The sequence below is a fragment of the Poeciliopsis prolifica genome, unplaced genomic scaffold (genome assembly GCF_027474105.1).
Source record: "Poeciliopsis prolifica strain line A6 unplaced genomic scaffold, Auburn_PproV2 SCAFFOLD016, whole genome shotgun sequence".
Classification (NCBI taxonomy): Eukaryota; Metazoa; Chordata; class Actinopteri; order Cyprinodontiformes; family Poeciliidae; genus Poeciliopsis; species Poeciliopsis prolifica.
In genome coordinates, this window is record NW_026562391.1 from 5,883,765 (window position 1) to 5,892,994 (window position 9,230).

At 36.5% G+C, this 9,230-nt stretch overlaps 1 long non-coding RNA gene across 1 annotated transcript; it reads right to left on the reverse strand.

The window, feature by feature from the left end:
- Nucleotides 1-1,349: 1,349 nt before the first annotated feature.
- Nucleotides 1,350-8,050, reverse strand: LOC129367143 (uncharacterized). Its single transcript, XR_008606682.1, has 3 exons — nucleotides 7,990-8,050; nucleotides 2,155-2,279; nucleotides 1,350-1,592 (listed from the first exon to the last, which is right to left on the reverse strand). It is a non-coding gene; the product is annotated as an uncharacterized LOC129367143 (long non-coding RNA).
- Nucleotides 8,051-9,230: the final 1,180 nt, after the last annotated feature.

The following is a 9,230-nucleotide window of genomic DNA, read 5'->3' on the forward strand; positions in this document are numbered from 1 at the left end:
AAATATGCTGCAGTCATTGATGTTCCTGTTCACACAGTAAAAACAACATTTCTAATACTTGTAATAAAAAAAAAAAGAATTGTTTAGATTGTTACTGTCTATGATGCAAATGATTTGATAAAGACAGAATAGGGTTTGATAATAACTATAGTGAGTTTTGTTTCCTCCTCGCAATGATTAGACAGTCTGAAGCAGATCTAGTTAAGTTATTCTTATGCAGGTTTGCACATATATGTTTCAGTTTCTCCTGCTTATTTTCTTGGCTTGGGTTGTGAATCGGGTTCCATTAAAATTAAATTAATTTACATGCACAGATTATATGGCTGTATGTAATCTCAGTAAATTTGTCTCCAACCAGGTAAAAGGCATGAATGTAGAGAACTTTTTGTCATCCAGTGGGATTCTGGGGCAGAGAAGAGATGCAGAGGCTGCAGCAGTCACTTTACCCTCCTCAGTCTGTCTTCCTCTTGTTTTATTTGTGTAATATGTGTTTTGGCCTTGGTCCAGAGCAGAGAAGTGCAGCAATAACAAGATTATGAGAGAGACGAGACTTCATCACCTGTCTGCTGCCATGCCAGGGGAGGGAAATTGATGTGGTGATGTATGACTTTACATTACATGAAAAATGTGGCTGTATTTTATATCCAGTAGAATTTGATGCAAATCATTTTATTTTGCTAGTTTTCCTTTCTGGTTAAACAGTTATGTTTTGTTGAACTGTTTAAGCCTTTAGAAATTTTTCTGACTTTATATTCTTCCTTGAATTATCAATTCATCTCTGCTCTCTGCAAAAGGCTGATAAATTTTTGAAAACTTGCAAAACGCACAACCCCTCTCCCCCCCATGTTATAATGGAGTGTTTGAGTGCATAATTTTGAGAAAAGAAATTAATGTAATACAATTTGAAATAAGCCTGCAACATAGAAAATGCGCAAACAGTGAATATTCCCCAGATATGTTGTATATATGTTCCAATTGATAAATTAAGTTACTGAAATAAAAGAAACTTCCCATTAATATTAAAATTTGTTGAAAACTGATGTAAATGATCTCAGTAATAGAAGTGAACCTTTTAATGTTATACCCAGATTAAAAAAGTATTGGAAGTGGAAGTGCTATTCAGTTCCAATACTGCCAAGTGCTATTACAAAGAGGCCCATTTTCTAACAATGTAAAATAAAACATTTCCATTTTAATCTCTGCACAATTTAAAAAAAAAAAAACAAGATGCTGTTCCTCTTATGTATCCCTTTTGCATGTGTCCGTGTGCATTTGCTTCCCCTCCTTTTGCACCTTTAGATGGTTTAGCTTCACTCAATACTGTAACTAAATACAATGATCTGCCAAAAACAATTACCTGATTTTAAGATCCCACTCATTCATTGAGCTGACACTGCCTTTGAGGAGAAAGTAAGCTGACATTTGAATTTGCATCTGAGCAGGGATCCTTGCTGGTAGAGTGGAGGGTGCAACAATTTCTCGCCCCGGCCAGCGCAAGGCTGTGTTTGTGTGTGTCAGAAGCGATTGGTGCGTTTTGGCTCTGAAGAATGCACAATGTTTCCTCCGTTTAGGCGTTAGACTGGATGGTTTAGCTGGAAGAAATGAGACTATAGATAGAAATACAAATGGAAAGATGGGTAACACTATGAGAGAATGAAAAATGCACATTATAAAAAAAGCTTTGGAGGGATGGAATGTTCACAAAGTTCAAACTTTAATCAGAATTTGTATGTTTATTTCTAATAAAATTAGTTTTCTGTAAATATTTTAATTCAAATTTGACTGAAGATGCTTCAGTCAACTACTACTCTATTATTTGTGATGTCTAGCAGAGAATGAAAATACTACTTCGACCTTTTGGTTATCTGCGTTTCATTTCAACAACGTGAAGGGACATAATGTCATTGGATTAACACCCACATTGCTTTACTTTACATTTCACACTCGAGCATATACAGTTTGATCACCAGGTAAGTTATGCTGACAAAAAGTTTTTTGAGATGCGTAAAACAAATAGACAGCACTTTCACACAAATATGCACCACAGCTGCATAATGTATTATTTAACTTCGCATTACACTATCCAGACCCTTCGCTCATCTCGGCATGCTGGACGCTAATGAAAGGACGGCTCTGTTGGTAGAAGAAGCTTACTGTGGGCAGAGTCTGCAGTCCTTCATGCGGTTGTCCTGGATTTGCTTCCTGGGCCATTTGCAGCACATCTTCCCCTTCCCTCCTCCTTTCTTTTCCATTTACCATTCAATAAAGGCCATGGGAGTCTAAAAGAAAATCATTTAAATAAGATGATTAAAAAAAGAGAGAGAGAGAGAGAGAGAATCTTTCTAAATAACATGATTTATACTAATCTGACCACTGGGAGTACCCCCAAAGGATTGAAATTACACCTGAAGTGAAGTGATGACATTCAGGTCATCACTTCACTTTAAATATAAAATATTAATATCAAAGACACCGTGACATTTCCTCAAAAGTAACATGAACACCATAAATGCAACACACTTGATCCCCATAAATATCACCATTCAAACTGTGAGTTCATCAAAAGTAACATCTATTTTATCAGTATTAAAGGACTTGATTTCCTGCAAAATTGGCTGCATCCCTCATGCTTAGACTGACATAACAGAATACAATCATGTATGAACACATAGGAATAAATGAGACAGTTGTTTCAGACTGATATACCTGGGTTACATAATATCATTTTAGTGTAAGTCAAGAATTATCTTAAGGATAGTGGTTTGGAAGACAGCCCTCAGGATTGATTAATGTAGCTTTAAAGAAGCAAGAGTTGTTTGACCTAAGAAAACACCTACAAACATAAGGCGTCCTGTGAAATTTGTAGATGTTTAATATATAGCATGTCATGGTGCTACACAAATATCAATATTTCCAGTGGTTTCAGTTAGTAAAATAAGCTCTAAGGGAAGCATCAGTCTGACAGATATCGGTCTTCTGCAATTAAGACAGGTGCTGAATCCGTCTTACAGAACTTACAGTAAACTGTCATAAATGGGAACTTTGCTTCAGGAAACCAGAACATCTATAGCAAGATTTGATTTTAGTGCTATTCAGATACGATTCTGTTGTTGAAATGTTGATGTTGCAGATGATTTATCTTCACATTTAGTTATTGAATATATATTAATATATATTAATAATTTAATGTCCACAACAAAACCGACCGAACCAAGCTAATTAATTTAAGAAAATGGACTCAAGTAGGTACATTTTAAGACCTGATTACAATATAAATTATTCATCTAGCTGCTAACCTTGTGTAATTCCTTCTCAGACATATTGAGTGAAATTTACCCAAATAAATTTGCAAAGTTTATAGATAAACTCAACATAAATTTTCTCTCCTGTTCCATGCACAGTCAGTATGTGTTAGAGCGTTTCAGTACATGATTTTAGTGCTTTCAAGAACACCATTCCCTATAAATTAAACTATTTCCTGATCACTCAGCTTTTTTACTCGGGTAACAAGATGGTTTAATTTGAGCTTATTTCTGATGAGCTGCTATTAAGATGCAAACATGTTGTAGAAAAATTAAGTAGTGAGACACAGTCTGAGTGCTGTGCTGACTGGGCTTTTTCTGCGTTTGTGTTATAGGGTGGTAATTTGTTTCGGGGAGGTGTTGTAGATTAATTTCTAATTCAGTAGGACAGTGTGGATTCGGTGAACTGCCCCACTGCCTCCCAGTGCCATACCCAGTCCCTTTTGAACTTAATCACCTTCCTCATCTTGAAATACTGCTTTTTTTTGGTCATTCATTTCGTAGGAGTTCATTCTGGCCCGCAGGAGCACAAATCAATACAGTCCAAGCTGATTTTGGTGTGTGGAAAGAAAATTTTGTAGTTTTGACTTTTGCAGTGACTGTGAATGATGATTGGAAAAATAAATAAGTTTTAAGGCTATATTTAACAACCAATTCATCATTGTATGGTAGTCTTTCCCAAATTTCAGTGGCTTTAGTCTGCAGAGCAAAAATAACTCTGCAGAAAGGATGCCTTTTAGCATCCTTTTTAGCAATCAAAGGATGCTAAAAGGCTGGAAAAATGCAGTGAGTTTTTTGCCATAAGTGACACAAAAACATAAAATATCGAAACATCTTTCTTCCCCCAAGACCAGAGAGAAAATCAAATGTTAGGTTTTAGCTGTGAAATGGGTTTTGGAACACGTTCACATTAAGAGTGACCTCAGTCAGCGTGAAGTAAAGCCCTATGGTGAGTCTGTAGTGCAGTAATGAGAGCCGGCTGTGGGCTGAAGATGAAGGGAAGGAAGATCAGGACACTCCGTCTCAAACACAAAGGGCAGAGGCAATGATTCATCCTCATCAAGTGTTTCTACATCTGAGCAGGGTAACATTCAGCCTGTAGTGAGAGATTGCTGTTTTTATTTCTAAAAAAAACAAAAACAAAAACTAAAAATTGAAAAAATAACATCCAGATAAAACAAATAAGCATCTTAGTTATCAAGTACTGGTTTCCAGCTTAGGATTTTATCTTTTATTGTTATTTTCTTGTGCAGATTTTGATTTTTTTAAACCATTAAGTCGTAAATGGTGTGACAGGTGGGGGAGGGTTTTATTTGGACAAGATGTCTCCAGAGGTCGAAAAGCCATTTTGAAAAAAAGGGTCAGGTTCAATTTTAAGCAAGTCAATAAATCAAAGCGCGCTGCAAGACAATGATTTAGAGCAAATTAATTTTTTACAATTGTGTTATGTTTTCTATTAACCATTGAATTTCATCAAATTAGTTTTTTTAAATGCTATGTTTAGACATCCTTTAAAAAGACATTCATTTGTCTCACAAGGCTAATCTCTTCTAACCTTGTGAACCTTTTCAACCTGTCCACTTTACCACTGTCCTTGTTGCACCAGACATCCCGATCATCCAGGAAGCTCTCCAACTATAAGTGAACCTGCTACGCTTCAGGTTATATGCAAAAGACCTCCATTGTGAGGTCAAGTGTCTCTCATGTATTTTTAACAGCAAGAAAAAAAAATCCATGGCACTGGATCAGGAATATAATTATGAAGCTTTTGTTCATTTTCTAAGGAAAGTGTTGTCTGCACATCACACACGTTATATTGCACTAGGTTTAAACACCTCTTGCAACACATCCTGAATAATTTCTCCGCAGCTCTCAGGCAGCAAAGTGCTCTTATATTTTCAATACAGTGTGAAATGTGGATAGATCATGTTAATAAATTTTAAAAAGAGAGACAAAGTCACAGCTCTCCATCACTACTCAGGTGGGTGCAGAGGAGTAAGCCTGGGGCACTCAGAGGTCTCTGTAGCGCACTCACAGTGTCAGCATTTTAGGCACAGTGATGCTGCAGAAAGACATAATACCTTTAAACTAAAAAACTGATTTAAAACATGCAGACACACACACACTACAGTGGAGTGTGTATTTATACACAGAAGGGGTTCATATTTTACATGATAGGCATATCGACTTTGTAACCAACACACATCTCCGGCCTTTTTGAAGAATGGCTTGGGCTAGGCACAGCCTCCTGGGTGATTAAAGAAGATGATCTGGGGGCCATTTTTCACAGCTTAGGACAGAGATGTGAGGATACGGTATATTATCAGGGGACTGATCCAGACAAGACACATACTCATTCATCCAAGTAACTTTGGCTGCTTAATATTGTGGTTTTAACTGTTTAGCTCCTGCTTGTTTATGGATCATTAGAGAAATTAAGCACTGAAACTAGGATAAGCTTCCAAATTAGCAGCTTGACTTTCTGTTGATGCATCGTATCAGTCAGGTGTGAAAAACATCGCAAACAAGCCAACACGGGCCATGAAGGTACCGTTCAGTGATAAGCATGCACTTCTACTACTACTATAGTGATCTGCTCTGCTTCCCCAGAACCAAATACAGAGAAGCAGAATTCACCTTCTATGCACCACAAATCTGGAACAAACTTCTAGAAAACTGCAAACAGCTGGAACATTGAGTTCCTTAAAATCAAGGCTAAACACCCACCGGTTTAGAGTTTTTGACCAAAAAACATGAACATTAACCAACATATTTGATGTCTAATGCTGATTTTGATGATGGCACTTGACGAGACATAACATTTGTTACGGGTTTCATAATTGATTACACAATGTATTTTTATGTTTTTATGACGTAATGCACTCTGAACTAAAGCAAAAGCTCAGCTGTCTAGATCTAGACTGAAAACCTAAATGGCTCAAAAAGTGTATTTTTATCCACCCAATAAATATAGTTCGTATTAAGATAAAATGTTTCTTTTTAAAATTAATTTAGTGCAACAACATGCTACTGTGATGAAGGGGGGATTTATTTTTAGAGCGTATTTAGTTAATTGTGAGTCGTGCTTATTAGAGTGCCACAGATGAACTGTATGTCTGTATGCCCCTAAAGCCCCAAACAAGATGATGCACAAAACTGTTGAAATTAAATTTGCCATCGCTGCCTGTCTTTATTGAGTTTCAAGTGATGCATTCCTCATTGTTCTCTACAACACATTAGACAGTGGGATGTATGCTATGGCGTTTTTTTAAATTTGCATATTTATATACAGTAGGTCCTATTGAGTATGTGGTTAAGATTGCAAAATAAAGCATCACATTTTAGTTCATACGAGCATGCATCTGTGGAATTACCTGAAACAAATGTGGCTCTATGTACAGAGAGAGCGACAGACACTGTAACAATCAGGAGATAACCTAATTTTCTCCTCTCTATTCTTGTGCATTACAATACAGAATCACAATATGTTTTCAAATGCAGCACTTATGCCAGGCATCGACTCCGACAATCACTCTCCAATAAGTGGCATGTTACGACCCAGCTTTAGGGGTGAAGGGATACAGAGAAAATGAAATCAGTTCCCAGGAGCTCCCAGGCCAAGCTGGCAATAAATGAAGGGAAATCAATCAGGGCTTTCTCATTAAAACGATAATCAAGTACGCCTGCTGAGGTGCCATTGATTTGAAAACACTCTGAGTGACAGCTGTGCTAACTTCAGAAGCAGTTAGTGATGAGTCACGATGAGGGGGACTTTTAAAGCAGCCTCACTTGTTATATTCTGCCTCCTGGCTTAGATCCAGAGGACAGCAGCAGGTCACAGATCTCGTTTCGATTGAGGATTTTAAAGAAGTGAATGAGATTTTATTTATTTGAAGGTTTCAAAGTTGCAATAAAATTCAACTTATAATGATTCATCTGGGAGTAATATTAGCTTCTTGGTTTTATTCTAACATTGTGACTTCAGACTTCCTGTCTTGCTCCCTCTGCACTAGTGCTGCAGCTCCAGGCCGACAGTCTACAGCGAGGCACTTTTACACACCAAAGGAAACTTTTTTGTTGTTCTTCACTTTCACTAAATTATTAAACACAGTTCCCCCTCCAGGCATGACAATATTAGCTTATCACCTGTGTGAGGGGTTTCATTTCACTTTCATCAAAGTAAACAGAATTTCCAGTGGGGAGAAAAATATTTTTTTCACCTTTAAACTTTAAAGGAGGAGAATATGCTTTTTAAGATCCACTGTCTCCTGGTTTTCTATAGTTTGCTATCTGAAAGTAGTTAATAAAAATAAAAAAAATCTGTGGTGATAGAACGAATGAACAAACACACGAGCTTTAAAAAGCAGAAATCAAAGCTATGAACTTCCATTTTTCTGTCAAGACTTTGCTTGAAAAGTCAAAAACTAGAGACAGCTCATATTTTAATCTGGGAAACAATAATAGGCTGAACCAGCACCTGAGTTTTTAAGCAGAGAATAACAGCATTTCTCAAAGCAAACTTAAATGTTCCTTTCTCAACCAAGTGAAACCAAACGACTGTCTGTCATTGATTTCTCATCCTGGAGAGAGACTAACTACCCTGAGGGCTGATGTTAATGCTGACTGAGGCAGTAAAATCTGCAATAAACTGTTGCTATTTGAATTGAGCAGCTTACAATTTACAGACCTGACTGAGCTTTTGTTTCCTGACTAGACTTGAAATTTTTCTCCTCTTCCTGTTAGAGACAAAGACAAATGATGAAAAGCAAAACATTCCAGAGGTTACAGAAAACAGAAAAATAATTATGTTGTTAATTCTTTCCATTTCTCCAACCTAAATTTATTGTTTGCCCACATTAACATGCATGGCTAAGAAAACAATGGAGAACATTCAAAGACATATTTGGCACAACCAAAAGAATTACAGTCTATATAGCACCTTATAAATATGCAACATGACCATTCCCCTTTAACATCACACATTAGCCATTTTTATTTTTTATTTTTCAGAAGGAAGGGGAGCATAAAATTGGGGCTGTGTTTGGTCCATATTTGTCTGATTTAGAAATATAAATTGGGTTTGTTTTATGCAAAAAAACAAACAACAAAAAAAACAAATCCTCACTCTGAGTTTTCTTAGTTGTAATAGGTGTTTGACGCACAGGAATCGCAGTTTGCAGCAGTTCAGTATGTTGAGCTCTGATAAAACCAACAGGTTGAACCTAAACCTATGTGATTTGAAGCATAACAGAGGACTCACAGCAGGTTCAGAGCTTTAGAGAACTCAACTTTGTGGCAAATGCCAACATCAACATGTTCATAGGCAATAAACAGCTGGCAGGCAGGTGTTGTGTTCTCATCATCTTTATATTCTTCAAACTTTTTTTGTATATTGCGTAAAATGATAAGCTCGAACGTTCCTACATTTTAACTGGGTTATTTTCCGTTTAACAAAATCTTTGAGGACAACTTGCTTTTCTCTTAATTCTGGATTTGGTCTATGGATATAATTATAAACATAATTTGTTTATAAAATTATCAGAGAAATACTCCAAAGAATATTTCTTAAGGGCAGATTCAAATTATCCACTTCCTTGAAAACACAACTTTCTTTCTGGTCAATTTAAGAAATTGTAACTTTCTTTGGAATGAATGTGAATGTTTGTTTCTCAAAACAGATCAGATATTTTACCATGCAAAACTAAACAACGATAGGTGGGTCTCTACTTCATCAAGAGTTTGGGCAGCGAACTTTACATGAAAATAGGCAAAGATAATATATCTCATAGTTTGTTTGTGTGGCTTCCAACAAACATTTAATGTAACCATTACAACTGTTGAAAGTGATGAGCCAACTCATATACAGTACAACATATTTTTGCAGAAACTGCAAAACAGAAAAACAGCAGTTTAAAGGAGCTACTCAAA